The 9,334-nt window shown below is 33.1% G+C and overlaps 1 long non-coding RNA gene across 1 annotated transcript; it reads left to right on the top strand.

Moving 5' to 3' along the window:
• The first annotated feature begins 40 nt into the window (after positions 1-40).
• LOC111083676 lies at positions 41-5,727 on the top strand. The gene is made up of 2 exons (XR_002609176.1): positions 41-1,537; positions 5,042-5,727. It is a non-coding gene; the product is annotated as an uncharacterized LOC111083676 (long non-coding RNA).
• Positions 5,728-9,334: the final 3,607 nt, after the last annotated feature.

Genomic DNA, 9,334 nt, shown 5'->3' on the forward strand with positions numbered 1-9,334 from the left:
ATATGTACAAAACCTGTGTTTGTGTAGGAATGTCTATTTAGATATGTACAAAACCTGTGTTTGTGTAGGAACGTCTGTTTAGATACGTACAAAACCTATGTTTGTGTAGGAATGTCTGTTTAGATACGTACAAAACCTATGTTTGTGTAGCTATGCATACAACACTTATTTAGTTAGGTGTGTGTATTTACAAAACCTTTAATTTCATTCATGATCTAATCAGGTTAGAAGAAAAGTTGGATAGCTAGGCCAGTAGTTTTGTGAGATTGTTATTCTCATGCTGAGACGACTAACTCAAACAGTTTGTTGGTCATATCAGTTTCATTCACTTCTTATCCTCCCACTGTTGTTTTTATAGTACCATAAGTATTCCATTTGGTTGAAACCACAACATTTTGGTGATAATTTTGAAATGTTTCTGCATTCTTGGAAAAACTTAAAACATACACGTATACATTGTTTATTTTATTTTGTAAAGGTAAAAAATTGTTTTTGTTCTGTTGTTTAGTTCTGATACTTAAAGTAAAGTAGTAAAGGAGATTTAGCAAGCTTGAGATACAAAAGATCTAAGTCAGTTATATTAGAGTTTCTAAAATATTTAACTTTATTTACAGAACATTTTGCATACAGCATTTTGCTTGTTTAACCACAGCATCCAAGGATGTTGGAACCAGGTTTGATGTGTGAGAGTGCTGTGCATGCATGGTTCCATTGTATACAGAGATTTTGAATTTGTTCAGTTTGTTTTCAGCACCTCAGTGCTACAAAACGTTGTTACAGCATCAGTGGTAGCATCCTGAGGCAATAGGCAACAAGACTTAAGTTATTGGTGAAATTTCTTCTCCTTGAAAAAGTAGTTGTTAAAATATAATTGTTTTAGCTGTTGGAGTTTTCTTTATAATTATCTTTCTACATGCAGATACTGTGTTCTAATTCTTGGTACATGAAATAACATTGAAGTAATTTGTAGAGTTTGAACCTGGATGTCCATGTGATGAAATTCAACACAGTGTATTCCTTTTATGTATTAAGAGTACAATAAGAATATAGTTGTGTGTATGTGATATTATTGATTATGAAAAATGGAATTTAAAAGTGATGGTACATAATTAAACATGCTGTTGTTCAAATCTTGAAAGGACAAGCAAAGTTTATAGGATATACAGTAAGTTGGTTTCATATATCTTGAAGTCTTTAGTTCTATGTTGTTTAGAGACAGGGGGATACTTTATAATTTTTTTTTCAGTTTCAGTAAGATACCAGTGTATTTGGTGTTGCTCCACTTTCTCGAGGAATACCCACTTGCTAAGACATCAGCAGTACCACTGTAAGAAGCGCCCTCAATCATTCAGGATGAAGTTTGTGTGTGAAATCTGTCATAAAGGATACAGCAGATTGGAAGTGCTGAAGAACCACAAGATGTTTTGTCAACACGGCAATGATGTTACAGGCTTTGGAGAATTAGCAGAGGATGACCCATTTCACCTAAGTCAGACCTGATTAAGTTTGTGTAACCTTGGAAGTTCACCAAAATCAGGTCTGATTCAATTTGTATAACCTTGGAAGTTCACCTAAATCAGACTTGATTCAATTTGTGTAACCTTGGAAGGTCATCTAAATCAGATCTGATTCAGTTCGTGTAACCTTGAAGTATACCTTTTGATTTTGTCTGTAATGATGAGTAATGTTAATCACATACTTTTTACTCTCTGACAAAAAATGTTATGAATGACCTACAGAATATTTAGTTTTCAATCAAGTTTGTATTTTAAAAAATATACAAATGAAGTGACATTATAAATCTTTCTGCTTGAGGTTTATGGCACACAACTGTTTTAAAATTCATCATGTTCTTGAATTAATGTTGTCAGTCTCCTATTTCTTGTTAGTTTCCTGTTCTCTATGTTATCAATCTTGTATTCATAATGTTGTAAATCGTCTGTCCTTGATCTTTTGTTATCAATTCTGTGTTAATGATGTTGTCAATTTCATGTTTCCTGTTTTCGATGTTATCAGGCCTGTGTGCTTTATCTTGATCTCTGTGTTGTCTGTTTCCTGTTCTGTATGCTGCCATTCTTTAATGTTGTCAATCTTCTTTTTTTTTATATTGTCAGCCTTTTGCTCTCTGTGTTGTTAATCTTTTGTTATTTGTTCTCTGTCTTCTGTTTTTCATGTTATTCATCAAATACTTCTTCATATATAGTTGTATCTGTTACTTGCCAATTTTAGAATGCCTGAACTTTATTTATAAAACATAATTTTTTGATGAACTTATCTTTTGAGTTATTATATTGACATAGTGAAATTGTTCCTTCTGCAAACACTTCTGTTCTATATGCGTGTCCCTTGGTGGGACAGTGTTAAGTTTCAGGACTTAAGACACTAAAAGTTTAGGTTTGATTCTCTATGGTATACAGAGTATAGATTGCTCATTGTGTGGTTTTATAGTAAGAAACAGACAAATAATTCTAAATGTTGGTTTTCAAAACAGTACAGTTGCCTTTTTATGTTCATTTTTTCAGTATATTGTTTTTAGGGTTTAAGCAGCACTTGTGGAAATGTTTTCTAGGGGTGATTATCTATGAATTGAATCTTTTATATTTCCTTGTTTTGAACTATATCCTCTTTTAAAAGACTAAGGGTCTTAGTAGTCTCAAGATCTTTTGTCATTTTTTTTATGGCAAACTCTAACAGTGATGCCTTCTGCTGGAAAACATGTTGAGTCTGCAGTCACATCTCTGGCTTTTTCCAGTTTTTTTCTTTAAAATTGAAACGTCTTTCTAAAAATCAGTGAAATTGTATGCTAACAAACAAGCAGAATAAGCAAAGAAAAGTGTTGTTATTATTATTCTCTAGTGTTTAAGCCAGTGACCTGAGTGAAATATTGGATTGGTGCAGATGCACCCACGATCAGCCGTTATCATGATTGGATTTTGACAATCTGCATTTGTGTGTTCCGAACGTCCCTAATATATATATATACTAGAGAAGTGTTTCAAGTTTCAAAATGTGAATCACACACTTATCAGACTACAAAAATGACACATTTTCATCAGAATACAATGAATACAATTGCCTGGATATATCGCATATTTTCATAGGTAAACAAACTTACCAATCTGATCTTCTTAAAAATGGGATCGGAAAACATCGGGAAATTCTTTAAATTAGATCATTATCAATGGCCGATACAGAGATCGATCCAGGTTTACGATTGTTATTGTTTCATGTTTTATATAGATTTTAAAACTGTTACTGTTTTCTTGTGATGTTTATTCCAATTTTAACTGTATTGTAAAACTGTTATTGTTCTCTAGTGATGTTGGTTCCAGTTTTTACTGTATTGTGAAACTTTATTGTTCTCTAGTGATGTTGGTTCCAGTTTTTACTGTATTGTGAAACTGTTATTGTTCTCTAGTGATGTTGGTTCCAGTTTTTACTGTATTGTGAAACTGGAACCAACATCACTAAAGAACAATAACAGTTTCACAATACAGTAAAAACTGGAACCAACATCACTAGAGAACAATAACAGTTTCACAATACAGTAAAAACTGTAACCAACATCACCAAAGAACAATAACAGTTTCACAATACAGTAAAAACTGGAACCAACATCACTAGAGAACAATAACAGTTTTTACTGTACTGTAAAATTGTTATTGTTCTCTAGTGATGTTGGTTCCAGTTTTTACTGTATTGTGAAACTTATTGTTCTCTAGTGATGCTGGTTCCAGTTTTTACTGTATTGTGAAACTGTTATTGTTCTCTAGTGATGTTGGTTCCAGTTTTTACTGTAATGTGAAACTGTTATTGTTCTCTAGTGATGTTGGTTCCAGTTTTTACTGTATTGTGAAACTGTTATTGTTCTTTAGTGATGTTGGTTACAGTTTTTACTGTATTGTGAAACTGTTATTGTTCTCTAATGATGTTGGTTCCAGTTTTAACTCTACTGTGAAATTGTTAATTTATTGTTTAATTTCACAAAATGAAAAACCATGCTGTTCTAAAAACTAGATGAAACATTTTATTGAAACACCAGTTTTCAAAGTAATCATGTTACTTAGCCTCTTAATACTTCAGTCGTGGGGTAAAAAATTAACTCAGCTTTATGGTTTGGATTTTTCTGAAGAAAGAAATTAAAAAGTCTTAAAAGCAGTGTATTTTAATTATTGGTTATTCTGAATGCTCCAGAGATTCTGTGTACAAATGTATTATTAAGCAATTAATTATATTTCAAAAATGTAAAGTAGCCCATTAATGAAATGTTTTACTTGCAAATTTGTTGTCTGTTTTTTAACTGCTTTGAGATTATATTGGGAAATATATCAAGAGAACATCTATTATTTCTTTAGCAGGTTAACAAAAGTTATGTAAATAATGTCTTTAATACTGGGTTATGTAACATAAGTGTGCAAGTTTGATAGATTTATATACATTTTGAATTTTTGTAAAATTTGAATCTTAAGATGTGTTTGTTAAGTAAGAATACACGTTATTTGGGACAGCATCATAATGCTGCTGTTTCTAATGTCTTGCCTTCTTCCAACAATATGCTGTGTTTGTAGACACCTTGGAGATATTTTGTCCTCCCAGGTAACCACAGCTTCATCAGAGAGTTTAAGTGTTTCAGTGTACTATTTAGTAGATATGCTGTAAGACCAACACTATTTAGTAGATATGCTGTAACACTAACACTATTTAGTAGATATGCTGTAACACTAACATTATTTAGTAGATATGCTATAACACTAACTATTTAGTAGATATGCTGTAACACCAACACTATATAGTAGATATGATGTAACACTAACACTATTTAATAGATATGCTATAACACTAACTATTTAGTAGATATGCTGTAACACCAACACTATTTAGTAGATATGATGTAACACTAACACTATTTAGTAGATATGATGTAACACTAACACTATTTAGTAGATATGCTGTAACACCAACACTATTTAGTAGTATGCTGTAACACCAACACTATTTAGTAGATATGCTTTACACTTATTGTCTCTCTGTTACTTGGTAGGTCCACAAACTGCAGTTATACTCTAACCACAAGACTTACAGCAGTGTCTATGGAGATGATACTATCAACCCAGTAAAGTCTGTTACTTGAAGTGAAATGTATGGTAACATATTCTAAATGAGATTTCTGGATGATAATTGTTTTATTAGCCATTCTACGTATTGCTTCTGTTTCTAACTTTACACAAAGCAGAATAACTAGAGGGACTACTGCTTTGGGGTTATTTTAAAGTAATATGCTGGCTCAAATCCTAGTTGCTATTTTTTGTACTTTAAAAAGGTATATATATATATATTAAGACTAACAAGTTGTCACTGAAAAAAGACTTGGAACTGGATGTTAAAGTTTCTGATTGTATGAGTATTTTGTTTGTCTTAGTTTATTCACTATACAAAATTTGCATTATCAGTTATAATTGGAGTTTTCATATGCTTATGTGTTTGGTAACTGAAAGATAACCTTTTATTTACTTGTATTTTGGTGGATTATGAAAGGTTATATATACGGAGATCTTGAAGTAACATGTATTACTTAAGTTTCTTTTATTGCTTTGGACATGTGTATTTGTTATGAAAATAAAGTTGGTTTGGTGATTTTTTTTATCTCATTGTTTTAGTAATATAAGGTTTTGTAAAACTTCATTTTGTAATCCTAAACTTATGATTGATTAAAGATGTTTGTATTCATTCTGTACTGCATTTTTGTCATTATAAGCTTAATAATGATTTGCTTTTCAAATGCAATGTGTTAAAAATACTTTTTAATCATTGACTGTCCCAGAATTATTCAGTAATCTCTTGTAACAAATGAAAGATATTTTCTCTTACAGAAAGGAATATATACAGACACACTCCGGAAGAAGGAAGGTTTTGTAAGTGTCCTTTGTGTGGCATCTATGGGTTACTAGCCAAAGTTTCCTATTCATCATGATAGGAGTCAAACTTTCTCTAAACGTGAATTACCGTTTATTAGAACTAGTTAATATGAATGGTATTTTAAAGTAGAATACCATGAATTAAAAATAGTCCACTTTAATACATTTTGTGACAAGCTAACGGTGTTCTGCAGTTACTTTAATCAATTATTCAGTGGACATCGATTCCATGATGTTGAAAGTGATAGATTATTTTTTATTTTATGTGTGTATGGGGGAGGGGGGGGCATTATTAGGGGCTGTTAGAGTGATTGAGATCAACTGAATTTTTGGATTATTGCTCGTCACTTTCGTAACTTTGCTGTTTCTGATGTTGTGTTCAAAACAAGATTGGAAACACAGCAGATTCGTTAAGGTGGTGCTAAGTGAGTTATCTGGGTTTAAACTTATCTTGATCTTTTTACAGCTGTAATATCTTTAAACATGAGCTGAACATTGATGCTTCTTTAAGCCTAATTCAGTGTACATAATTTTCTTGGTTTTAAAGGCTGTAGCATCTATGACCTCATTGACCACTTTTTCCAAATATGTTTTTGACTTTGCATTCCTATTTGATCACAAAACTGTTCGATGATACTATCCTGCAGGAATCTAGTTATTAGATTGTATCTGTGATAGGAAATATACTAATTTGGTTACATTGTATAAAAATCCCACCAGATTGTAGTGATGTATTGTGATTTGAGAACAAACTTGAATATACATGGAAAATTGTGAAAAAGTAGAGTTACTGTGTACTTCCTTGATGACTAATTTCTGTAAAACTTCTTTTAAATATATTTCCATTGGTACTACTGTTTTGTGAAGGCTACTCATGAATTTCATACCAAGATATATATATATGTATTTTCTCGCATGCGTTAGATCTCGCTTGTAGATTTTATCCATGTCACTTTTGTTGCAGTCTTATTAAATTATTTTATATTCAAGGAGGAGATTGTTAGATTAGAAGTAGATAGAATTGAATGTAGATTTCACTTACAAAAGGCTGTAAAGATATTATTAGCAGTTTGTGTTTTAACTTGTTTTTTAAGAAAGTCACTCCACTCATGTACAGTTCCTGGTTGTGACTTAATAATACTGGGAACAACAGATAAAACCTTTACAGCTCACAAACTAACCAGTTTCCAGGGTTTTTTTTGTTGATATATATATGTACACACAATGTGTAATTTTTATTTATGACAATTTTTAAACCTCTTTAATCCTATAAACAACAAAACGTAGTGAAGTTTTGGAAATAAATGACAAGTACAGTGATGAATAAGTGTCACAGATAAGCAAATGGTAGAACAGTATTTACTTACCTTTATAAATATATATATTTGTTTTCTTTCTGTGTATTGAGAATCAATTTGCCAAGAACCAGGTGTGCACTAATGGTTAGCAAACTGAGCTGCAGATTGGAGGGTCCAAGATTCCAGCCACACTCAACACATTATGAAGGCATTATAGCTGTAACAGTCAATCCTGCTATTCAGATAGAATGTACTGCTGGCTAGTTGTCAACTCTCAGATCATTAAAGATAATTATACCTTTAACTTTGGGATCTCTGGCCTGACCATTTAGCCATATATATATATATATATAGCATAAGGTGCTGATCAGGTTGAAATGACCAATGCCAAGTCCATTTGTTAGAAATAGAAGCATGCTATTAGGATTATATAAGATCAGCTGTATACTTGATGTGTTTAGTCCAGTGTAACAAAAGCTCAACACGTACTTCTTTCTTTATTATCAACATCTACAGCTTGAATTTATTGCTGGAATAATTTTTTTTTATAAACAACAGATTAATTTGTGGTTTTAAACTACATGACATAAAACGATAGAGAATCGGAATTTGTTGTATTATACAACAAGGCAGAACTACTGTTACGAAATAAAACGTCAGCTACACCTAGTGTCTTATAATGACCAGTGTTTCCCAATAGGTGGGTCTTGGCTCACTGGTGGGCCGCGAAAAGGTTTAAGATTAGAAGACAATATTAAAAAATATTGCAATACAGCAAAATCATGATGCAAACTACATAGTACCTAACAAAATATAAACTGTAAATTAACGTCACTGACATTAATCCATAATAGTCACTATGGGATCACATTACTATACGTATCATACTTCTGTAATTTTCTGCGGTGAGGTTAAGTGGACCATACTACTGAAAAGGTTGAGAAACGCTATTATAATCAATCTTGTGGTACAAAATGAATGGTCATTTAGCCTCAAGTTTCACTGAGGGGAGAGGGGGGGACTAAACGTGGCAAGATTTTGCTCGAAGGAAGGAGAACACAACACGAGAGTTGCCGGCTCTTCCCAACTGAGGTGTTCACGAATCATCGTCCCCTTCAACCCCGCAGATGTAATTGTTTGACTCCAAATGTGTAGGATTTCAGGTACATGAGTTGTATCTAGCTGAATGAAATATTTAAAGAAAGGAAGGAAGCTGTGAAGAAGGTCGGAGAAAGGCATATAGGACTTCTTAACTTCACTGGTTGAGATTGTCCGGTGTTTGAAGAGACCGAAGCATGTCACGCAAGTACCCAGTTTTGAAATTCGTATTGATTTATTTCATGATAATATTCCAAGTGGCATTGTGATTAGATTGAGTTCAGTATTTAAGTCCGATGCCTGATTAAATTTAGTTTTGGGGTGAAACCGAAGTACCCAGAGAAAATCTACTTTCACTGGTTGGATGCCGATTTATCTATCCAACCAGTTACCCAACTGGATATCTGAAAGGAAAGATTGTTACACATACATGTAAAAACTAGCGAAACTATATTTCTACATGTAATGTTAGAGGTTGGGATGGCAGGGTTGTCTTCTTCTGTTGTATCGTGGTCGGAGAGAGACTACACGTTGATCTCAAGTATAACAATGTTGGAAGATGGTGGTAGTGGACTTCTGGCTGTTTCGGGTACTTGGATAAGTCAGGGTTATCTTCTTCTGTTGTATCGTGGTCGGAGAGAGACTACACGTTGATCTCTAGTGTAACAATGTTGGAAGACGGTGGTAGTGGACTTCTGGCTGTTTTGGGTACTTGGATAAGTCTGGGTTGTCTTCTTTTCTTGTATCGTGGTCAGAGAGAGACTACACGTTAATCTCTGGTGTAACAATACTGTAAGACGGTGGTAGTGGACTTCAGGCTGTTTCGGGTACTTGGATAAGTCAGGGTTGTCTTCTTTTGTATCGTGGTCGGAGAGAAACTACACGTTGATCTCTGGTGTAACAATACTGGAAGACGGTGGTAGTGGACTTCAGGCTGTTTCGGGTACTTGGATAAGTCAGGGTTGTCTTCTTTTGTATCGTGGTCGGAGAGAAACTACACGTTGATCTCGTGGTGTAACAATG

Source organism: Limulus polyphemus, unplaced genomic scaffold (assembly GCF_000517525.1).
Source record: "Limulus polyphemus unplaced genomic scaffold, Limulus_polyphemus-2.1.2 Scaffold10646, whole genome shotgun sequence".
Taxonomy (NCBI): Eukaryota; Metazoa; Arthropoda; class Merostomata; order Xiphosura; family Limulidae; genus Limulus; species Limulus polyphemus.